We start from the raw sequence: 24,374 nt of genomic DNA, 5'->3' as shown, positions 1-24,374 counted from the left end.
TTTCTTCTTGATGCAAAGTCTAAATTTTTCTCTTTGTAACTTCCATCCATTGCACTTGTTCCCCCCCCCCTTTATTACTAAACATTAAACTAACTAATCCCTGCTCTCATCCATATGATAGCCCTTAAAATATTTACACATAATTATCATATCTCTTTAAGTCTTCTTCAGGCTATGTTTGGCTAATCATAGTAACTGGCCCTTACATGACATGTAACAGAGAATTTTGGCTCTTTTTGATGATTATTGACCTCTGGCCATTCAAGCTTGTCAAGAATTTTCTTAAACTATGACACCCAAATCTTACCAAAATACTCTGGTTCAAGTCTGGAAAGGGAAGACACATTAGTATAATTATCTACCTAATCTTAGAAGCTGTGACTCTTTTTTGAGGTTCAGCTGAATTTGTCTTAATTTTTGGATGTCTCATCACAATACTGACTTGTCTGAATTATCTGATTTATTAAAACTCTATTTTTTCTAATCACCTGTTGTTTAGCCATACCTTCCCAACTTCAAACTTGTAATTTTTTTTGTACTGAGGTATTATATCTTATATTTATGCCTCTGAAACTGATTTTATATTCAGCCTGCTGCTCTTGCCTGTTGACTTATTTTGGATACCAATTCTTTCATCTGTTCTGTTAAGTATCTGTCACAAATTTATGTCAATGATTAATTTGATAAGCATGCTATCAGTGGCTTTATTCAATAATTGATGTGAATCTTAAATATCAGAAAGCCAAATTCCAGTCCTTGAGGTACTCTTCTGGAGATCTCCTATTATGTTGACTTTAAATACAAAAAGCTACTCTTTGAGTCAAACAAAATAAAGAAATCTGAAGCTATCTGATTGTTACAATGTAGTTGATCTTTTTCCTTCTTCTTTATGAGAATTTTAAGATATATTTTGTCAAAACCTGCACAAAGGTGAACACCATGCATATTATCTTTATTCTAGGTTAATATTGCTGTCAAAAATAGAAAAGGAATTATATGTGTCATGACCTATTTTATGACACCATATTGAGCCTTTGTAATGACCTTTTTACATGTTAGGAAACCATCTATACAATGATCCACTCTAGAACATTTCCAAGAATTAAGGTTAAACTCACCACATTATACAGTACATGAATCAGTCTTCCCTTAAAAGTATTGGTACATCTCCCTTCTCTATTCTTTTGTAAACTTTCAAGTTTTCCATAATCATTAAAATATCATTGCAAATGTCTTAGAAAAATTCAAATTAGTCAACCATAATAAATTCTAAAATTTTGTCTACTACGCCTCCCAAATTTTTCAATTGAACATGAATGGAGAACTACTTACTATATGCAAGGAAATGTGTCAAAACCTTGATGTATGAAGTGAAAAAATAAGTAGTTCCTGATTCCAAGAAATTCACATCCAAAGGAGAGGAGACAACCAAAATTGTCTCTAGTTCTACTTATTATGTTCTTTGGTCCTTTTTTTTCTTGGTTATTATTATCTTATTAACACTAAATAAAACTCCTATTATCTTTTTGATCATACATATTTTCCCATTTCAAAAAAAAGCTTCAAAAACAATAAGCACTTTTTGTGGTCCTTGGCTCCCCTAAGAACCCTTAATTCATTATGGACTTCATCATTCTTGACCTAGCTTTTCTGGGAACATGTTATGCTATTACTCTATTATCTTCATTATTCTTATTGTTTCTGTGGTTATCTCACTTTATTGAGTCCCTGGTGAAGCTATATCAGTCTCTCCAGATAAATCCCATTTTCCACCTCATTGAAATTCCTTCTTTTTGTGTTTTAAGAATTTAATTCCTCAGCTTTTCCCATTCCTCCAGACTAGATTTCTCTTTTGTGAGTCTTTGGAGTTCTACAGAGCTTTAGTTTTAACCCTTTGAAATCTGCTTTCCCAAAATCTAGGGTACCTATCAGATTATGCCCAGTTCTCTTCTCTTTTAATAAATTCTAAGAGGAAAAGGTAACTTCTCAACCAATGTCCCTATCATTTCCATTGAAGGGATCAGTTCTTTCCTTGTAGAGAGAATAGAATCTCTCCTTGTTCTCCCCACACCACATTTTCAAAGATTAAATTACCATTAAGGTAAATGAAGAAGATATTGGGTATTCTTCTTTTAGCAGAGCAGTAAGAGATCATTAATAATTGTAGAGAAAACAAAAACCTCCTATTATTTTGTTTTGTACTTAAAAGCACATCTAGGGACACTGAATGCAAGTTGTGGCTGACATACATATGTTTGATATGCAACATGAACTATAATAATTAGATGGAGAGGTGGATATGGAACCAGATCTGAGGGAGGAAGATTCATCTTCATGGGTTCAAATCTGGCTACAGATACTTACTTAAACCTGTTTTCCTCAGTTTCTTAATCTATACATTTGGATGAAGAAGGGAATGACAAACACTCCAGGATCTTTGCCAAGAAGACCCCAAATAAGGCCATGAAGAGCTGGAAATGGACTAAGAATTATGCTTCTCCAAAGCAGACTGAATCATCTATAATTGTGAATTCTTGATCAGAATAAGTCCATTAAACAAAGTAAGATATCATGGTATAGTGAATAGAACACTAAACTTGGAGTTACTAAACTTGGAGTCAAGAAGTTCCATATCAGATACTACCATAAATGATAATAAAGTCACACTGGAAGTCACTTCACCTTGTAGAAATTTTTATAAAATTCTACAAAATTAAAATCATAATTCTTCCCTCACAGAACTTCTGCCATTTTTATCTTCAGAACTAAAGAAATAAATTTCTAGCTTTTAAATCTCTTCAAAATTGACTAACATGATAACAAAGGAAAGTAATAAATGTTGAAGGGGATGTGGCAAAACTGGGACATTAATGCATTACTGGTGGAGTTGTGAATTGATCCAACCATTCTGGAGGGCAATTTGGAACTATGCCCAAAGGGCAATAAAAGAGTGTCTGCCCTTTGATCCAGCTATAGCACTGCTGGGTTTGTACCCCAAAGAGATAATTAGGAAAAAGACTTGTACAAGAATATTCATAGCTGCACTCTTTGTGGTGGCCAGAAATTGGAAAATGAGGGGATGCCCTTCAATTGGGGAATGGCTGAACAAATTGTGGTATCTGTTGGTGATAGAATACTATTGTGCTCAAAGGAATAATGAACTGGAGGGATTCCATGTGAACTGGAATGACCTCCAGGAATTGATGCAGAATGAAAGGAGCAGAACCAGGAGAACATTGTACACAGAGACTGATACACTGTGGTACAATCTAATGTAATGGACTTCTACTAGCAGCAAAGTAATGATCTGGGACAATTCTGAGGGACTTAAGAGAAAGAACACTATCCAAATTCATAGGGAAATCTGTGGGAGTAGAAAAACAGAAGGAAAACAATTGCTTGATCACATGGGCCGATGGAGATATGATTGGGGATGGAGACTCTAAATAATCGCCCTAGTGTAAAGATCAATAATGTGGAAATAGGTCTTGACTATGTAAAACCCATTGGAATTGTGAGTTGGCTCAGGGAGGGAGCTGGGGGAAGGGGAGGGAAAGAATATGATTTTTGTAATCCTGGAAAAATACTCTAAATTAATCAATTAAATAAAACTTTAAAGGAATTAAAAATTAAAATAAAATAAATCTCTTCACAGTCAGACCCCTTCCTACTTTGCTTTCCTTTTGACATTTTACCGTCTTTCATATGATATATGATCTACTGACTGGACTTCTTGCTCATCTGACATTCTATCAGTGGACTCCATATCTATTTTCTAGCTGTTGCCATGCTTGGAATCCTATCCCTCCCCACCTGTTCCACCAAATTCAGATCAAATCCGACTTTCTATAAGAGGCTTCCCACCAAAGCCCCTTAATTCTGGTTGCTTCCTTCTGAAATTATTCTTCATTTACACTGCATATAACTTGTATGCAGATAGTATTATCGTTTGTGTGTTTACTCCTCCTATGTACTATCAACTCCTTGAAGAAAGGGATGGCCTTGTCTTTCTTAGTATCATTAGTGCTTAGTAGAGGGTCTGGTTAATAGCAGACACTAGGTAAATACCTGTTGAGCTGACCATTCTGAGACACAAATGAAATTATATTTGGGAAACATTTTGTAAATCTTAAAGCCTTATATAAATGTGTATTTTTGTTATCATAGAATTTTGCTGAAGGTAATCTAGCCCTACTCCTTAATTTTCCACATGAGGAAGCCTCTGCTACAGTTAATAAAAGAGCTGGGATTTGTGCAGATGCTGTCTGACTTAGAAACTCCTGCTTAGTTATGGAAGGCAGAGAGGACTTCTAAGTTATCTTTAATTCTGAGATTTTTTTTTAAATCCAATCTTCTAATCTTCAATCTACTAAACTCAGAGTTTGGTAAATTAGGACTTTCTTTTCCAATATCATTCAAAAATGGGGGAAGCTTTGAGCGATATATTTATAAGAAGATGAATTGCAAAGAAACTTAATGATAATTTAATCCAACAATTTCCTTGCAGTCGAGGAAACAGATTGAGAGAGGTTAGCTATAGAATGAAGTTTCACAGGGAGTAAGTGCCAAAGGTTGCCAACTTTGTTTCTTTGAGTCATTTTTGTGAACTTCCTTCTACATCCTAGGGATGTTTTTTTCTACTAACTCATCTCAAGTTAAGCTTCACATTTCCTCACAGAAATTTCTGGCAGCTAAATACCTGTCATGTCACTCCTTTCTTACACAAAGTGGCATTCCGTGAACACCTCCTTCTAAGAATGTTTAGAATGTTTATGAGTTTTCTTCTCTCCTGCCCCACAAATGTTCTCTTCCCTTCATCCCTCTTATCCTCCACTTCCTTTTCCTCTTCCTCTTATTCTCTCTCCTATTCTTCAATTCTCTTTCTCCTTTTCAAAGTTTTCTGATCCTTCCTCTCTCCCTTCTTCCCTACGCCCCTTTACTTTCTTCTTTGTTTTCTTTTACTTCTCCCTCCACCCATCTTCCATTGTATTTTTCCCTGCTGAGAAGGCTACAATAATTTTCCCTTTAGCTTTTGTACAAATAATCATATTCTACTTTCCTCATTTTACAATTTTGCCAACATCAATTACATTATAGAAGAAGCAACTGGATAGATTTGGCTTTTTTGGAAATAGAGTCAGGAAGACCTGACAAAATCTTTCTGACCTCAGACTATTAATATTTTCGAACTCTAGGCAAGTCACTGAACTTTTACCCATCCCAGTTCTTCTAGAAATGGAGATAATGATATTGCCTACTTTAAGGCTATTTCAACCTTAACAAGATATATTGTTAATCCCTTTAAAAATCTTAAAACACCATATAAATAATAATAATAATATTTTCTTTAAAAAAATTGACAGTTCAACAAGAAAACTCCTTTCTTACATGAATAGAATACTAGAGAAACCTATCAATAAAGGAAAGATTTATCTTTGACAATAATCAAATTAGAGAACAGTGAAAATCCACATTTCATTAAGGTTTTGTGGTTAACCAATAAGCAGAATAACAATAATTATGATAATAATAATAAAAAAATGATATTAACATTATGGATAGGGGAGAGGGGGAAGAACCTGTGATTTAAATGGTAGTGGGAACTCTGACAAGGAAACTTTCTCTTCCAATGCAGTTTAATACCTTCTCTTATATATAATCTCATAGAGCTTCCAAGAAGAATCCAAGATTAAGTTCAATGCTTGCCCAGGATCTCACATCCAGTAGGTATTGTAAGGTATTTATTACATTTACATACTGCCTTTAGAGTTTACAAAGCACCTTCCTTCATGATGCCTGTGTATGGTGGGTAGTGCAAAAATCATTATTCCCATTCTATAGATGAGAAAGCTGAGAATCAGGGAATTTAGGTAATTTTCCCAAGGTCATAGTATTGTTATATATAAGTGGTGGCACTAAAATGCAAGTACAGGTCTTCTGACTTGGAGTCCCAGAATTATGATCCTACTCAAACTTGTTTCTAGATGGTCCTTTGATTTGCATTTGATTTAAGAAAGGAAATTAGGATCATGTGATCCAATCTCTTTCCATTTAAGATGAGGCAACAACTAAGAGAGGAAAAGGTGAATGGATCAAATCACAGACATAGAGTGTAATTAATAGGGTTTGGACCTATGTATTGTTATTCTATTTCCAGAACCTTTTTTATGACACCAGAATGACTTACAAATCATCCTTTTCCCTTCACCTTACATAGAGCATCAATCTTGTGTGCTGGTGTTTATTAAAATGACTTGGTTTCCCCATATAGCTTTAAAATAATATTTCATCCCTTCTGATTATATCATACTGCCCTTCTTTCCACTTCACTTTCAGAGACCACTGATAAACCAGAGGGCATCCAGACCTGGGTAACCAGGATGGGAAGGACCTTGGATTTTATGTCATGTAAAGATTGATTGATGGAACTAAAGACATTTAACATGGAGAAGCAAAGAAATGAAAGTTGCCTTCAAGTATTTGAAGGCATGTCATGTAAAAGATGGAATTGGATTAATTAGACTTGTCTTCCTGGACCTGGAGGCCAGAACTGTGAGCAAAAGGGAGGTAGATTTAGGCTGTGTATAAAGGAGTGGGGTGGGCAGAGTTCCTAATGATTAGAGATATCCAAAAGTGGAATGGGTTGCCCCGAGTGGGTAGGGGGCCGGAATAGTTGTTTATTCTTCATTAGAAGTCATCAAGCAAAGACTGAATGATGAGATTGAAGATGTGCTGTACAGAAGATTTTTTTTTCAGTTATTGGTCAGATTATGCTGCACTCCATATTGAATACAATAATGAGTCTTAAATTCATATTTGTTGCCTTTTTCAAAAATTTGCAGATTAATTTTAATTAATTACATTATAGATTAGTTATTACCTGCTATTTGACATGCTATGTTCTTTTTTCCCCCCATGATTAACAAATTCTAAATCACATGGGAAAATTGTTTACTTCTGTAAACAATTAGCCTGTGGACCATTAATCTTGTGTGAAAGGGAGAAGAATAGTGTAGAAGTCAGAGAATGTGAATTTTTACCCTAGGTCTGTCTCTACTTAGCTCTGTTACCTTGAATAAATCATATTTCCTGTTTTGTTCTATTTACTGACCCATAAAATGAAAGAGAACAGAGAATTGTCTTGGTAATAGAAGTAACAAAGATGGGGCTGCCAGTGCTTTGGGTGCAAGAAAAACTGATGAGATAAGCTATAGGCTTCTCCTATAGCAGAAAAATAGGATAGGTGTCTCATTATATGTTACCAGCATGACATACCTAAAACTAGGAGCTTACAGAATTATAACGACCTTGGAACCAGATGAAGAGATTGCAGTAGATTCCAGATTGCTCAAAGAGATAGAAAGGTCCCCATGCTGGCCACTAAAAAGAGATAGAAGGATACTGAATTGTTTTCTCCCATGTTGCATGTTTTCCCCAGGATATTTCCATTTCAGTATCTATCTAGCATGCCACAGAGGTCGGCATTTGACTATTTATAGGGCACTGAACAATTCTACTACTTGATTTCCTCTAAAATTTACATTTTTATCTTAATTAAATATTGTAGTTATTGGAGAAACTAAAGAAAAGTAAATGAGGTAGCTGGACCAGATGATCTCTATGGTCATTTCACTCAATCTAAGAATTAATTTGATTCTAAATTTTATGAGGCTTATTGGTTTTTTCAGTTCCAAAAGGTGACATTTCAAACTCTTAATGACTTCTCTTTTTGTGGACTTTGCCCTTAGAACCAGCCTCCACTTTACTCTGGAGCCTAGAGCCCTCTCTCCACTCACTTTTTAATCAACTGCTATATGTATACTCACTACTGTCTTAGACATTGATAGGGATAGAAAGAAATGGAAGACATAACTCATTCCCCAGAGGAGCTTCCAATCCAATCAGAGGAGCAAGACATACACATAAAACAATCAAGGCACACCACCTGCCAGTGTCTAATCCACCACTAGGATGTGTTGTAAGGTCGACAGGTGCTTCAATTCATCTTGATTTCTCTGAATCAAATTGGCTCCTGATTTTTTTCCCCCTCCTCTCCTCTTCTCTGTAGTTAAGACCAAACATATGACAGGCAGCATGAACAAAAAGGATGCTCTCTGGGGAAACTAAAATCAGTGTGCATCTTCCCAAACTCAGTTTAGTTGCCCCAAGGATTATGTAGTGCTTAAGGCTAACAAGAGATGGGAGGTCCCTTGGGGGCCACTTACTATCCAAAGTGCCCTTCCTGAAACCCATCCCCTTCTCTGGAAGGTGCAGTCTCTTGCTCCTTCGTTACAACTATTGGAGAGGGTCTCTTGATAAAGGAGGTGGAGGAGGGGAGAGAGAAGGAAAATAGAAGGAAGGAACCTTGAAAACTAGTTAATTATTTTTGTTTGGTCTTTGGTGATTCTCTAATTGTAAATTCATTGGCTCCATCTGCTCGGTGCTTTTTCAATTAACAGGTAACAGCTTTAGTAAGCTGGTTCATTTCTGACAATGTGTAGGAATTGGAGATGGTAATTCTTTCCCATAGTAATCTCTGCCATTAATTTTTCTGCTTACTCCCTTCATTTCAATTCCTTAGGCAAAAGGTCTGTCCTTGGTGTACTGATTCAGGCTGCTCATGGTCTAGATCATCCCCCTGAAATCGTCCATAAATGTTTTTTTTTGTCCCTTTGCTATTGGTACCCATGGTTCATTTATTATATGTTTCCATTGCTAGTCCTGATTAATGGCAGTAATTTTTAAAGCTAGGGGTGTTTTATTATTATTTTTTAATTTAAAATTGACTGACTGTTTGATTAAGTTTCCTCCAGCTGGGTTTTTATATTGATGAAAGTTCTTGGTTACTGAGTACCTAGTGTAAGTGGATGGGGAGGAGTGCAGGGGGTGGGGAAGAAAGGAATTGGGGGAGAAACTCAATTATTTGTACATTAATACTTAGGTCAAAAAGTCTATATGAGGAAACTAACCCTTCCTTGATCACAGGCCTAAGAATAAGGTTTCTTATTAAAAACAAAACAAAAGTTTTCAATTTCTCCATCGTCATAAGGCAGTGCAATAATGGAAACCATGAGGGACCTGGAAATAGGAGGGACTTGAATTTGATTTCTGCCTTTTATATTTACTGGGTGACTTTGGGCATGTCCCTTAACCCAGGGTTTTAGATACAGAAAATCCTCTGACGTAGTATCAGTGGATTTCTACCGAGCAGAATCTTTATGGATTATCTCATTATAAATTTTCATTTTAAAGATGACAAGATTGAGGTCAATTCAAAGCAACTGTGATTTACCAAAGCTTATACGGATAGTAGTTAGTATCATTTGGAATTGAACTTGAGTCTCCCTTCTGTACATTCTTTTTTTAATAATCATAAATTATGGTCTCTTTTCTTGAAGAGCTTTAGGTAGGTCACTCTAGACATCTTTTCCATGATCAAACCTGAATATGAACTTGGCAGGAGCTTTGGGAATCAGTATCATCATCAATGAACATTAAAGGCACACCTCATATAAAGTATATTGTGCTAAATCTGGCTCTAAGTACTGGGTCTAAGGACTCAGTATCTCTCTTTTGCAATTAGCTTCATGAATTTGTTCATTCCAATGTGACTCATCTCTTTTTCTCAATTCCCATTGCCAGAATCACAATAGAAGATATCATTCTCAAGTGCCTAAAATGATATAATAATTTCCTAACATGCCTTCCTTTCTCTTATGGTTATTCAATCATTCAGTCTTGTCTAATTCTTCATGACCCTGTGAATCATATTGTCTATGGGATTTTCTTAGCAAAGAAACAGGAATGGTTTATCATTTCATTTTCCAATGAGTTAAGGCAAACAGATGTTAAGTGACATGCCTAGGGTCACCTAGCTAATAAGTGTCTTAGGCCAAATTTGAACTTGTGTCCTTTCAACTCCAGGCTCAGTGCTTTATCTGCCTACCTGCGCCACCTTGCTGTCCAGCTCCTTCCTCTAATCCATCATTTATATATTATCAGAACAATGTTGTTTCTGCAAAGATCTGGAGGTCTAGAATTATCTAGTGGGAAAGGATGGCACAGGTGTCATAGTCCAACTGGATGACTTTGGGCATGTCCCTTATATACTTGACCAAGAATCCCCTTTACAAAGCATCAATCTATCAATCAATCAAGAACCATTTAATAAACTCCCACAAGGTCCCGGGAATATTCCTAATTAATAATCTCTAGTCTTAAATTGAAGGTTTCTAGTGAGAGGAGGAACCATAACCTCTTCAGGCAACCAAAGCCTCTGTTAAATAACTCTTATTAGTAGTAGATTTGTCACCAAGGCTATTATTTCCCTTTTCATTGTCTATCCATTGCCCCTAGTTTTGACCTCTGAGGAGAGAAGAAATCATTCTTACCAATCTTCCACATTTTGGCCATTGAACTTTATGAAAATACCTCTCGTGATTCTCCAAAGTCTCTTTTCTCCAAACTAAACTTTGAAGGAAATGATTATAGGATGTTTGTTGTCATTTCTGACACTAGAGTATAGCATGAGTCACATGGTGTACTACAAAAAGTAATGACTGTGGAGCCAGAGGACCTGTGTTCAAATACCAGCTGTTCCATTTAACATTTATATCACTTCAAACAAATTACCTAAGCTCTATGGGACCCAGTCATACCATTTTGAAATGATTATGTTCCATTTAATGACTTCTAAGATCCTTTCTAAATTTAAATATACCATCTTCAGTTAGTCTTCTATCTAAAATCTTATTCATTTTAAAGCAATTTCTAATGATATACTTGGGGTTTAAGATCTTAAAAATGTCTACTGCCACATGTCTTGTATGCTTATCTCCATGCATTCTACATTTTGACCAAAAGAGGACTACTTCTTGCTCCTCAAACTACCTTGTTGTGTGACCTCTCTGGTTGAATTCAGTAATCCCAATACTTGGAATATCATCTCTACCTTTTAGCAAGTCAAACTTTTATTCATTCTTGAAAGTACAACTGAAATGTCACCACCTACATAATTCCTTCTCATCCTCCAATAGTAATGCCCTTTCTCTTCAAATCTGAAATGGACTCCATTTTACACTTATCAGTGTATTATATTATATGATTGTTATAAGTGTTTGTTGTTCAGTCTTGTCAGACTCTACATGATCCTATTTTGGATTTTCTTGGCAGAGATACTGTAATAGATTACCTTTTCTTTCTACAGCTCTTTTTAATACATGACAAAATTGAGGCAAATGGCTAAGTTATTTATCTAATAGCTAGTAAGCTTTTTAGGCCAGATTTGAAGAAGAATCTTCCTAAGGCTAGGCCCAGAACTTTACTCTGGCACCTAACTTCCTTTTTACTATATATAGAAGACCTCATTGAAGAGGTTCCAGGAAATCAGCTCAATATCCAGTCCAAAAAAAAAGGTCCATAAAATATCTCACCATCTAAAGGGAATTCCTCCACCATTTGGACCTCATGCAGTATAGTCTCTATAAGAGTGGCAATTCCATGTGGCATACATTCCTATGTTCTTCCATGTTTGATGTTAAACTCGGAGAGTCTTATCATCAAAGAGAAATCATTTAGGATAAACCCAACTGAGGTCCAAAGGGGCAAAACAACTTGACAATACATGACACATAACAGAAACAGTATAAAAACCCAGTCCTTCTGACTTCATATTTTACTTTTTTTTTTCTTTTTGACCACATCTACAAAAAAGGATAAAACTGTTATCTTGTCAATGATTCCAGGATAACTCATAGTTGATATCAATAAGCATTTGTATACTAAGGAATGGTAACTTCTGGAATGATAATGACACCACTGGAGTGGTAGCTCAGTCTTACAAGCCAGAGAAGTTTCACAAAAGGGTTTTACAATAGACAATTAGTCAGTTGCCCAAAGACAAGTTCAGGTAGATTTTCAGGGACTCAAAGGCATTGTATGGTGCAATTAAGAGAGTGGTGCATGTGATGCCAGAACCCCTGTATTATATTTCTGGTTGTAGCTTAGTACTCAACTCACCTTGGACAATTATTTACAATATTTGAAACTCATCTTTTTCATCTGTAAAATATCAATAAAAATCCATCTGAAAAAATCATTATATCTCACTTTTATTTTTTTGACAGATCATTATTTCTCCCTCTCCAAAGAATAACATGGCCTAATTAAAGAAAAGAATGGGGACTTTTGTACTATATTCTTAGTTCATCTACATTTCCTGTTCTCATGAATTATGTGGTCTTCCTTGCTCCCACATATAGTGAAAAATGAAAAAAATATTCTTGTCCTTAAGGGGGCTTGCATAATAATAGAAAGAGACACAACTCCTAAGGACTCAGGATGGGAAATGTAATCCAACTCCTGGGAGAGAAAAGAAAAGACTGAAGTAGTTTAATTTTTACTTTCTTTACTTTTTTGGTTTTGTTTTCAGAGCATGACTTCATTTGTATAATAGATATTGAATTTCTTGGCTTCTCAAAGGGTGGGGAAAGAGAAGAGAAGTTGAAAATTAAAATAAAAAAAATTTAAGTCAAATTTTAGATTTTAGATTTTATCCCACATGATAAAAAAAATTACGTGTCAACTGGGATTTTGGGAACCCCAAGTTTGTCCCTGTCCCCTGAGAATTCACCCCTAAGGAAGTCCCAGATAGACACTTTAAGACCAAAGAATAGACCTTAAAGTACTTAATGATCCCAGTTTAGGTAGGACTAGTATATAGTCAAATGTTAAATAACCTTTTAGTTTTAGAAGCTTCCCCAATTGTATCAGACACCCATTCCCAACACCAGTGCAGGAACCATACTTTTAGTATCCATTATTGTAGACCACTCCCTGATGCCCCAGCCTCTAACTACAGTCTCATTCCCAAGCCTGCTTAACCTGTCGATGTATGTTTGATGTCCTAAGTTCCCCAAAAGGCCTATAAGTTCCCTATGTTTTATTCTTCAGAGAATCAATCTCATGCAGTGATTCTCATAGAGAAACTGTTCCCAGATTCCCAGAACCCTTGCCTCTGTGTGGTTTTTAGGTGCTTGACTCTGTGGCAGTCTAAAATTGAACACTATCACTTTTCTGAAAAAGACTGGGTTTTACTAACTACTTTAGTGGTTCTGTTTTTCCTGGTTGACACTTCCATGATTATGAAAATATTTATTTGATTTTATTCTGTAATCAGATTACATATGGATCATTATGTTTTGGTCTGCACCATATTTTCAGTAGGAAAATATTGGACTATAATATTTCTATGAAAAAAATAAGAATAGCAAAGGGAATGGAATTTCTGGTATATGAGAAACAATTGAGCGTTTTTACTTTAGAGGAATGAAGATTGAAGAGAAAGGGAGGGCTGATTTGATAATAGGTCTCTTCAAGAATCTGAAGTGTTATTTTGTTTGAGCTAGGTGGTGGAGTAGATAGAGTACCAGGTCTGCAGTCAGGAACACTGTATGTGATCCTGAGCAAATCACTTGCCTCAGTTTCCTCATATGTAAAATAGCTGGAGGAGGAAATGGAAAATAACTCCAGGATCTTGGCTAAGAAAATTTTAAATTGAGTCATGAAGAGTTGAACAATCATAAAATGACTGAATAAAACACACACAAATAATTGTGGGAATGCATTACAATAGAACAAAGAGCAATAGAATCTTCAAAGAGGTAAACCTAGGCCATCTCAGAGTTTTAAAAAAAGAATGCTAATAAACTTCTTCACAGTCAGCACTAAACAAAGTAGAATAGAATGCCTCAAAAGAAATGAATTTCTAGTCCAATTGAAGTCTAAGCAAAGACTGGAGGATTAATTGCCAATTACAATGCAAAAAGGATCCTTTCCATAAAGTTACAATAAAGGACCTCTGAAGACCATTCCAATGATGAAATCTTGATAATTCTGGGAACTTTTTTTGTAACTTGCTTTGTACCCTGATTAAAATAGACAGTTGGACTTGGTGTCCTCAAAGGTCCTTCCAGTTGTGATGTTCTAGTTTATCCAGATACATTAGCACCAAACTTCCAAGATCTACAACTTGCTTATGAAGATTTGGACAAGTCAAGTACACATCTTTAGATTTATTCAGAGGTGTTGAACTTATGGTTTATGCATTTTTAATATCTTTTGATAACTGAATTTCATTATGATTATTTTCCTTTCTAATTCTCCATGATTTATTTTATGCATTCTTGAACATTTTCAGAACAAGCCCTTAGATTCCACCAGACTTCAAAGGGGTGTATGACACACAAAAAGTGTTTAAAAACCCACGGACCAGACAATTTTTTAAGTCCTATAGAGCAATTTTAATTTAAGCTATACTTTGCTTCTACTGATGACATTCTATGTTCTATACTCTAATGATCTTTTTTTTATCTCATTCTCTTCTTTATTCTTTATCCCAAGATACCGTTATGTTCTTTATGTCCTAAGATCTCTAGGATTCTCTTCTGGAAAGAAAGTGGGGAGGAAAAAAACAGTTGCCCCATTAGTTGGAGCCATAGTGGTCTCAGTTAATAGTATCTTATTCCCTTCCAGCTGGTCCACACTGATTTTATTATCATAGGTAATACAGTCACAGCTAAACACATTTAATTGGGAATTGTCACCAGTGCTTTCTTGATTGGGAATCCCAGGGGAAATACATTCCCTCTCTTCAAATTGAATACTCCTAAAGCTCTATTAAAAATATGGGAGGCTCTTATTCTCCTGTTAAACCTAAGTACTGGATCCATTTCACAGAGCAGAGGAGAATGAAAAGCTCATGGCACCTTAAGCAATTGGAGGCTTGTGAAGGGAGCCTCATCTGCTTACATGGTGATTAGCCAATACAAGCATACAGTGATTACTAGCAAAGACCTTCCATTCCATCCAAATCAAACAAAATGGCTATTCTACCTCTTCTGGAAAAACTCCAGTTTGTGGAACGCTTGATGCAACCAATTACCTACTGGTCTGGAGCTCTCTATCTTTAGGAAAGTTTGTCTGATATCAGGGGAGATTTTTTGTTGTTTTATTTCATTTTTTTCCTAGAATCAGAGCAATGTAAGTGCTTGTGTGAACATGAATGAAAATGTGTTCCTTATTCCTAACCAGAAACAGCTAATATCTCAAAAGATCATAGTTTTGGAACTATACACAGATTTTGAACTTCAATTCATCCTCTTCTATGTATTTTATAGATGAGGTAACTGAGGAGCAGAAAAGATCTCACAGGTATTGAAAGGATATGAACTGAAATATTCAGACTACATCTAGGGCTCAATCTGATATATCACAGCTGCCTCCATCTTTGTAGCTGATTGGTATATCTAATAGAAAAGTTAAGTTGAATATTCAAATTATATAATTATAAATAACCCATAATTAGAATAATACATGCCTTAGCTATTTCTTAAAATAAATGATGTACACTCTCATCTAACAGCAAAATATAACTTAATAATGAATTTATGTCTAAATAAATTCAGAGTTTGTGGAGTATATTCCTTACAAGAACATTATGGGGATACTAGATCAAATGTCATTGTCTCCATTTTACAAGTAGGCAAAATGAATTCCAAAATGGTGAAATGACATTCTTTGTTATACAAAGTCATTATCATGATACTAATTATATGACTGCCATTAATGTAGCATTTTACATGCATTACCCCATTCTTGTTATCTAACTGCCTGTGAATGACTCCACAATATTATCAGATCATCAGATTCTATGCTTTGGGGAATACCCATCCTGGAGGCTATATGACTTTGGTTATAGAATGCCAAATCTATGACCCATCATATCTGGTAAACACTAGACCTGTTTCATACACATCCATAGATATCTTCTTAGCCCAGCTATGGATGTACCATGTTGCCAAACTTCTTCTCACTCTGGAAGCATTATCACTTCATATTGCCAAGAGCTCTATGAACCATCTGTGTATTCTCAAAATATAAAAACATTTCCTAGCCATTTCTTCCAAAGACAGATAGATAGAAGGATAGAGAAGGAGAGACAGAGAGACAGAGAAAGAGAGAAATATCTCTATCTTTATTTATTAGATTGTAAGCCCCTTGAGGATAGGGGATGTCTTAAATTTGTGTCTGCATACTTAATATATAACATAGAAGATGGCATATAGGAATGCTACAGCAGCCTGGATCTAGAGCTAGAAGGATTCTCAGAGGACATCTTGAAAAAATGGAGATTTGAACCCCTGACTTCAATTCCCAGAAGTCCTTGGTAGTTCCCAGTAGGTCTAAAATCTCACCCTGTGTCCTCACCTGAGTGCGAGATCAAAAAGTGGTATTTAAACTGACTGTACCACCAACTGCTCTCTCTCCCTGCTTCTGCTTCCAAGCACATAGTCTCTCAAGATGAAGAGTAAGTGAAATTTAATGGGCTTTCAGCCTTCCTATCTTATTTTGTATTTTCTTTATTTCTTAATCTTTAATAAACCTTATAAAATATAGCACTTTTAGCAGAGAAACTAATTTTAATTGTTACAATCTCATGCAAAATCCACACTATTAATGAGGAAATTGAAGTTCAAGATATTTAAGGGAATTATCTAAGTATCAATATCATCAAAGTTGGGATTTGAAGCCAAGCCTTTTTTCCAAGAGTCAGTTCTCTTTCTACTATATCATATGTTTGTTAGTTTTTTCTTCCACCTGATTCATAATTTATTATTATAATTAATTTACAGATAGGGAAAAGACAAGTTCACCAAATTTCAAAGATTTGCCAAGGTTGAAGAGATGTCAACCATCAGAGTCAGTCCTTGAGCCCAGATCTCCTGGCTCTAAACCCATTGATCCTCTTTTTCCATATCATATTTTCTTACTAGTACATATAACAAGGATCTGGATACATGTGGATGAAACATATAGAAATTAAAAATAAATAAATAAATAAATAATGAAGAGGAAGATAGTGGTGGTAGAATGGAAGGAAATCTACAAGTGGTCATTTGGCATTGTGTCCAACATGGTCTTTATCCATGAAGGCTGATATAATCTGAGTGGTTTCAATTTAGGTGTATCACTCACACAGGTGCCTCAGTGATAGATCACCATCTTATTTGTGCAGCCTAAGAAAATCTCATTCCCAGCTTACAGTAATTTGATGATAATAACAAACTTAGAATTTTTAAATGCCATTTGAATGTCCAAGAGAAGTACAGAGACAAAAACATGACCTCAAATATATGCCTATCAAAGAAAGGTCATGGCTTCCTTCAAGCATATGATTTCCTGGGCAAAGGACCAAGGAAATTCTTTACTTCATAAGTCTTTAATTATTAATGTTAATTTTTAAGAAAAAACAGTGTTTTGTTTGTTTAAAAAATAACAACATATGCAAATGAGCTTCCTGTTTGCAAGAATCCCTGTGGTCTTTGCTGTTTATGAATCAAGAACAGACATTAGGATGAACAAAAACATGCACCCATCTTATTTATTCACTTTGAATGGAGGAAAGGGAAAAAATACAAATCTGTTGCTTCACAGAAGGAAAGTCTATCACATTTCAGCGAATCTCTACCCTACTTACTAATAGCTTTCTCTCCTAGGCAGAATTATTTTCCCCTTCCCAATCAAAACTCTTAAGGTCAAGGTACTAAGAATAAGTGAGGTAACTATTTAGAGAGTTTTATTTAGAAAGAATCATGGAATCCCTCAGATCCTTCTATTTACATATACTGACTTTACCAAACTCTTAGTGTAGTATTAAGCTTTAATATCCTTAATAGATTAAAATTGTGCTATGCTATTTTGGGACACCTTTTACAAACAAACCAGTTTTAAATAAAGGACAAGTGTGAGAAGTTCCTATTACCTTTCCCCCCCTCCCCTTTTGGCTTTATGATTCAAATAGAATAAGCACCAAGAAGAGATTTAGGTGTTCTTTATTCTAGTCCTGTTCCTGATATTATAAAGTTTGATAACCTTAAGCAAGTCACCTTGGTTCTCTAGACTTGTTACCTTATAAAAATAAAGAGAGTTTTGGACTCAAGAAAACCCAAGGTCATTTTTCAGTTTAAAAATGAAATGGTACCATCAAACAGCTATCATATAATACTCATGCAGTATGTTTCAGGTATAATGTTATGTTCTGCAAAAAGAAAAAAAAAAGAAATAGCCCATATCCTCATGAAACATATATTACTTTTTTGAAATTTTATGTTCTCTGGTCCCCCTTCCATCACTAGCATAGTATTTTCTAGGTCCCAAAATCTATTTTACCCCTTGTATTCTATATTCTGGGTCCTTAGATCCCTTCTAACTAGAACTTTAAGTTTCCTAATACAATATCATTCTGTCCATTTATCTATCTATCTAGACTTTAGTTATGATATTCTTTTTTTAGATGTCCATGTATAATGTTTTATTGTCATTTTATGTTAGGGAGTTCAACCAACCAAGATTAGATTGGTAATCATTAATGATTTAAAACCTCAGGGAACATCAGAATGGATGACCATCAGCTCTTAATCCTACTTTTCCTCAAGCTTTAATTTGAATCCAAAAAACAAATTGTCCAGATTATCACATTCAGCTGGCTGTACAGCTTGTCAAATTTCACCATCAGTATGTGCTTGAGTTGGAAATGGTAAAAGTTGTATTTGGAAATTTCAAAGCACTTTCAATTAACCTAAACTACTTTGATGCTTTTTTCCCCAGATATTTGAGCATTTAAAAAATTTACATCAATTTTTTTACATTTTTATATCAAATGTTAATAATAATAATAATAATAATAATAATAATAATAAAGGACTGTGATAGTTGCCTTTTTCAGCAACACCCACAACTTAGATTTATAAGGACAATTATCTTCTCTCCTCCACTTTTCTCTTTGCTCAAAGAAATTTCTCCAAGTTTTTGCATCTCTAAAGTTCTGGCTTTGCTTTGAAGTTTCAGTGATGCCTGATAAAAATCCACTTGTCTGTAGGTTTTCCCTATTCTTATTCTCAATGGAATATCAATTAGATATCCCTGAGAAATACCATTGGAGCACTCAGGTGGGCCCCAAAAGACAGGTTAATCTAACATCAACACTGCTACTGATGCAACTGTTTCTGATAGTGTAAATTATCATCTGTATTGAATCCACTAGAAATATTTAAAAGAAACACTTAAAATGGGTGTTTCAAAACCATGGATTTGTTTTTATCCCTCTCTGAAAATATTAGACTGTTTTCTTTTATGTTAAAAATCAATAAAATGTTCTATATCTTCTTCTGAATATTAATGAAGATAGATGGCACATTAGAACAGAGAAAAGAAAACTCACACTAATGTATTTTTCCATTTGAGGGTCATTTTTCTTTATAAATGTGAGTTTATATTCCTTCAGTTTGAAACCTGATCCTTTTTCTTCTTTGTTCTATTTGTAAGGCAAATGATATCTGTTGAAAATCTCCAATGAAATAATAACATGCCATTTCTGAGAAACTCAAGAATTTGTCTAAAATATTACCTTTTCTTATTCAGTTCTCATTTTGATGGTCTGAAGCCCACAATTGATGTTTAACTCAATTTCTTATAATGATAGAATATTAGGCAAAGGATCCTAGAGTCTATATGGTCCAACACAGACATTAAATAAATGAGGAAACTAAGCTTCAGAAAATACAATGACATATGCAAGTATACAAAATAAATAAATGATAGAGCAGTCTAATTTAATTAACTCAACTATGTCATGAACATAGTGGCACAGTGGATAGAGTTCCAGACTTGAAGTAAAGACACATTACTTCCTGAGTTCAAATCTGAGCTCAGACACATATTACATGTTTAACCCTGGATATGTCATTTTACCATGTTTGCTTCAGTTTCCTTATCTGTAAAATGAGCTGAAAAATTATAATATTAAGCCAAACCAGGATCTTTACCAAGAAAACCCCAAATGCTATCACAAAAAATCTGAACAACTGAATAACAAAATTATGTCACACATCTAATACTATATATTAAACAAAATTTGTTAGTATATTTTTCTTGTAGAATCCACCTGGGAAAACTATTTTTCTTGATGAATATGGACTGACATAAAAAAACCAAAACCTGCATCACAAGAACTCATCAAAAGAAGGAAGTGTACTATCTTGTATCTTTTTTATTTTAATGTATTATTCAAGCTCCAAAATTATTTAGTTTTATTATTTCTTCTTTTTGAAGTGATATGTGTTGCTATTTCCCTATAAATGCCTGAGGTACATATGCCCTACATATGCCCTTCCTTAGATAAAATTCTAGTTACATTTGAAAGGGATTATAGAGTCATCCATTCCAATGTCCTAATTGTAGAGATAAAGGTAAATACAGTTATTTTCCCATTGGAATGGTATTAATGAGGGGGGAATTTAATTTAAATTTCTCAGTCCAATGTTCTTTCCATGATAGAAACACCCCCCCCCAGCCACAAAAAAAAAAAAGAATAATAGAAAACAATCTCATGAAAGAGTAGGCAAAACTCCATTAGTGAACTCCAATCCTAGAGGGAAAAAAAAAAGCAAAATCTTAAACATATCCAGCATTGGTTAACATTTTAGAGATCAAGTGCCCAAACTGGACCTTTAAACATCCTGTGAGCACCCTCCCTACCCAAGGCATTACCCCAGAGGGCAGAATCCAGGAAGTGCTCCAATTAATCTGCTGGATAGAGGGGTGGGGTAAGCAAAAATTATCTTAGACCTTGGTAGAGAGGGGAAATGGAGCAGCCCCCTCTGGCACATAGGTCAAGCCTGTCATGTCTTTGCCAACATAGACTGTCAAAGCAGTTGCTCTAAGTTGTCCTTGGCATGAGACTTCAGAGTTGGGATATATGTCAGAAGTGTAAAGGCAGTGACCCATCTATGGTTTAACTTTCTAATCCTCCTTAGGCATCTCCTTTCATCTTCACCAAGGTTCATTTGAGAAATGCACTGCTTAATCTTAGCACTGAAGTGATATTTTCCCCACAAGGACTTTTCTTCCACTAGCTGAATGCTCCCAAATTCCTGCCATATTTGCTTTTGCTCAATAAAACTCCCCATTTCTCTCTTCCAATATCAGGAAGGATTAAATTTGACTTGGCTTCTAAAACTATTCAGTTTTCAAGTGAAGAATAAAATGTCCTTTGCTGTCAATGTTGATAAACCTATTAGATACAAATCCCCCTTTTATTTGCTAGGTGTGGCAGCTCATTAAAGAATTGATAAATCATTTAAGGAAGAAGGAAGAGGATTTATACAAGTATTGCCTTAAAAATGGTGTCTCACTTTTCATTCCAATAAAGGAGGATGCTTTCATTATTCCGACCAAGATGGATCATATACCATTGATATTTATTATCCATACAAAACATTTCCAATATACAATGCTTTACTATGAATAGTTTCATAATTATTAGTGACTAATCAACTATTGAAATGGATTTGAGATTTGGTTGATTCCCCAGACTCCTCTAGTAATATAAATCGCCCCTCATCCATACTTCCCCATCTCATGTGATTCTTATTTGCATCCTGCCAAAAGCTTGCCACAAGGAATATGGTAAATCATGCTCCAAGCCATTCTTGTTTTCTACCAATACTCTTTCTGCCTATATATCATTCCTCACTTGATATTTTTCCCATCCACTTTCTATCACAAGATGCTTTGATGATGCCCTTTACTCCTTTTATTTTCAGTTTTTCATGGCCTGTATGTTTCATCCTTCTCACTGTCACAGTGTACCTTCCTCCTACTTCTCAGTTTAAAGTTTGCATTCAGTTCTCAAGAGATGATGATTTTCATATCTCTCTACCAAATAGAAATACAAGTACAATGCTTGTATTTGTGAGGTAAATGTTTTCTAAAATACTCACCACTCTGCCTATGGATATGCAGCACTGTATCAGGACTGATTATGGATACTCTAGAGATGGTGAGCTCCTTCAAATGCTCCTATTAGTGGATGCCATTGTCCTAACTGTATCAATATCCAATATATAATTGTAAGACATTATAGAGCCTCTTGTAAGAGGTTGCTAATGAATCAAAGGAATTTGACATATCTACTAATGGAGAAAAGACTACATGGATAAAAACTTCTATTTCCCAGATTTCAACATATTTCTAAATATGCTCCCCTAGAGAACTCTCCAATGGTGTTACTATTAGAGATAGACAATGCAGAAATAAAATAAGCTGGAAGTGGAATAGACAAGGAAGAGGAGAGTAATCTAAATTACCTTTGGAGAACTGCAAATTATTTTTACAGTCTGAAATCCTTATATATGTAAAGAACCTTTCACAATGAAATTAAGGGATGATTAAGTATTAGGCATCTATTTTGTGTCAACACTAGAATTATTCTTTCATTTTGCATAAAGGGAAATCCTGAATTTTTCTAAGTAAATGCATAATTGGGCATATTCTAGTCACTTTCTAAGTGTTAATTTTGCTTATAATGATGTTAAAAATAGATTTAAGCTTCAGGTAGGAATCAGACCAGAAAACCTGCGCTGTCCATTCTAATTCATCAATTCTATGAAAGAAGATGCTGTAAGACATAGGAATCAAATGTGAGTCCCCATACAGCCTGCAATACAGAAGAGTCCCTGAACTGGATCCTATTTAAAGTACAAGATAAAAATATTTGACAAATATTTAACAAAATGATTTTTTAAATGCAATAAATTAAAGATAATTTTAATATATGGTTTTCAAAATTAATATGTAGCCTGTAGGGATTCTGATGCATGGTTTTTTGTCCCCATTTCTATATGAGTGACACAACTGCTTTAGTGGACAGAGGGCTGGATATGGAGTTTATCAAGAAGAATTTTGACATTATTGGGTTGAAATTGGATAAGAGATTAGTTGTTCATAATTTCATTCAAGTCCCAGATAAAATGCCACCTTTTACCCTAATGTTTGTGCCTTTCCTTTGAGATTTTATCTAGTTTGTAGTAGATAGATAGATAGAGAAAGAGAGAGAGAGAGGCAGAGACAGAGAGACATAGACAGAGACAGAAAGATACATAGATAAAGTTATTAGATAGAGTTTTTCATAGTTGTTTGCATTCTGTCTCCCTCATTAGTTTGTAAGCTCCACAAGGGCAGGGACTATTTTTATTTCTCTTTGTATCGTGTGATTAGTACAGCGCCTAGCACATAGTAAATCTTTAATAAATGTTTACTTACTTGATTTGAGACTAGGAGGTTATTTAGAATGATAAGGCAATAGTCTAAGAAAATGATGATGAGGTTCTGAACCAGGATTATAGCAGCTTAAGAAGAAAATGAATGCAGTGAGAGGGCACATCCATCAATTAGAGAAAGGCTGAACAAGTTGTAGTAGGCAATTATGATAGGATACTATTCTGTTATGATGATAAATAGGATGGTTTCAGAAAAACCTGAGTAGTCTTATTTTAACTGATACAAAGTAAAGTTAAAAGAATCAGGAGAACATTATACACAGTAATAGCAATATTGTAATATTTATCAACTGTGAGTGACTTAGTTACTCTGATCAACTTATTGATAGAAAACAACTCCAAATGATCCACAATGGAAAATGTTATCAATTCCAGATCAGACAAGATGGCCAGTCTGTACTGAAGGATTATTAATGAAACCCAGACTTTACTTGCAGAAGCAATTGCTGGGGTAAAAGCTGATCCAGATAAAAGCAATGCACATTATTTTCATGCAGTCATTGCAGGCCCATAGGATTCTCCCATTGAGGGAAGAACAAGAATATCCAGTGGCAGTTACTAAATATGTTTCATGATCAAAATTTATTACCCTAATATAGAAAAGTTGGAAAGAATATATTTAGATATTTAGAAAGATTAATGGTCTTCAGTGTTACATATCTATACAGTGATGTTTTTAATCCAAACTTTTAAAAGTGCTCCCAACCCAGGTGATCCATTTGGAAATGATGCAGCTAAGTAGTAGAAGACCAATGAAACCCAAGCCATAGAAAAAGTCAGAGTATGGACTAGGCTGTTTGCCATGAATAATTTTTAAATTTCATCTCAACATCTAGTGTACATCATTTCTGTTCTGCCAAGATCTCTTCCTTTTATTGTTTCCATTTAATGGACACAGTCTTCAAAACATTACAGAATAAAAACCCAGACCATCTTCAATGCTAGGGGGTGATTTAATATGCATTCATGTCTTGTACTGATTCATTGTTGTCATGAATAAGCAGAGGCTAGAATTGTTGTGAATTGTTTAAAGTCAGTGGCAATTCAGTTCTGCTTTTCTTTATTTCTCCCATCATGGTATAAATATTAGTACTATGAATAAAAGTAGTTGTTGATTAGCTACAGGGGTGGTTTATTTTTTTCCTTCCAGTGTTATTGGTTCCTCCTTTTTTATGGTGATGCTAATTGCAACAGTTA

At 34.9% G+C, this 24,374-nt stretch overlaps 1 pseudogene; it reads left to right on the top strand.

Annotated features, from left to right (window-relative positions):
- Nucleotides 1–23,562: 23,562 nt before the first annotated feature.
- Nucleotides 23,563–23,994, top strand: LOC130455217 (ubiquitin-conjugating enzyme E2 N-like; annotated as a pseudogene).
- The last annotated feature ends 380 nt before the right edge of the window (nt 23,995–24,374 follow it).

Source organism: Monodelphis domestica, chromosome 6 (assembly GCF_027887165.1).
Source record: "Monodelphis domestica isolate mMonDom1 chromosome 6, mMonDom1.pri, whole genome shotgun sequence".
NCBI classification, from domain to species: domain Eukaryota; kingdom Metazoa; phylum Chordata; class Mammalia; order Didelphimorphia; family Didelphidae; genus Monodelphis; species Monodelphis domestica.
The sequence above is the reverse complement of the archived record's forward strand: the minus strand, read 5'-3'. Positions and strand labels throughout refer to the sequence as shown.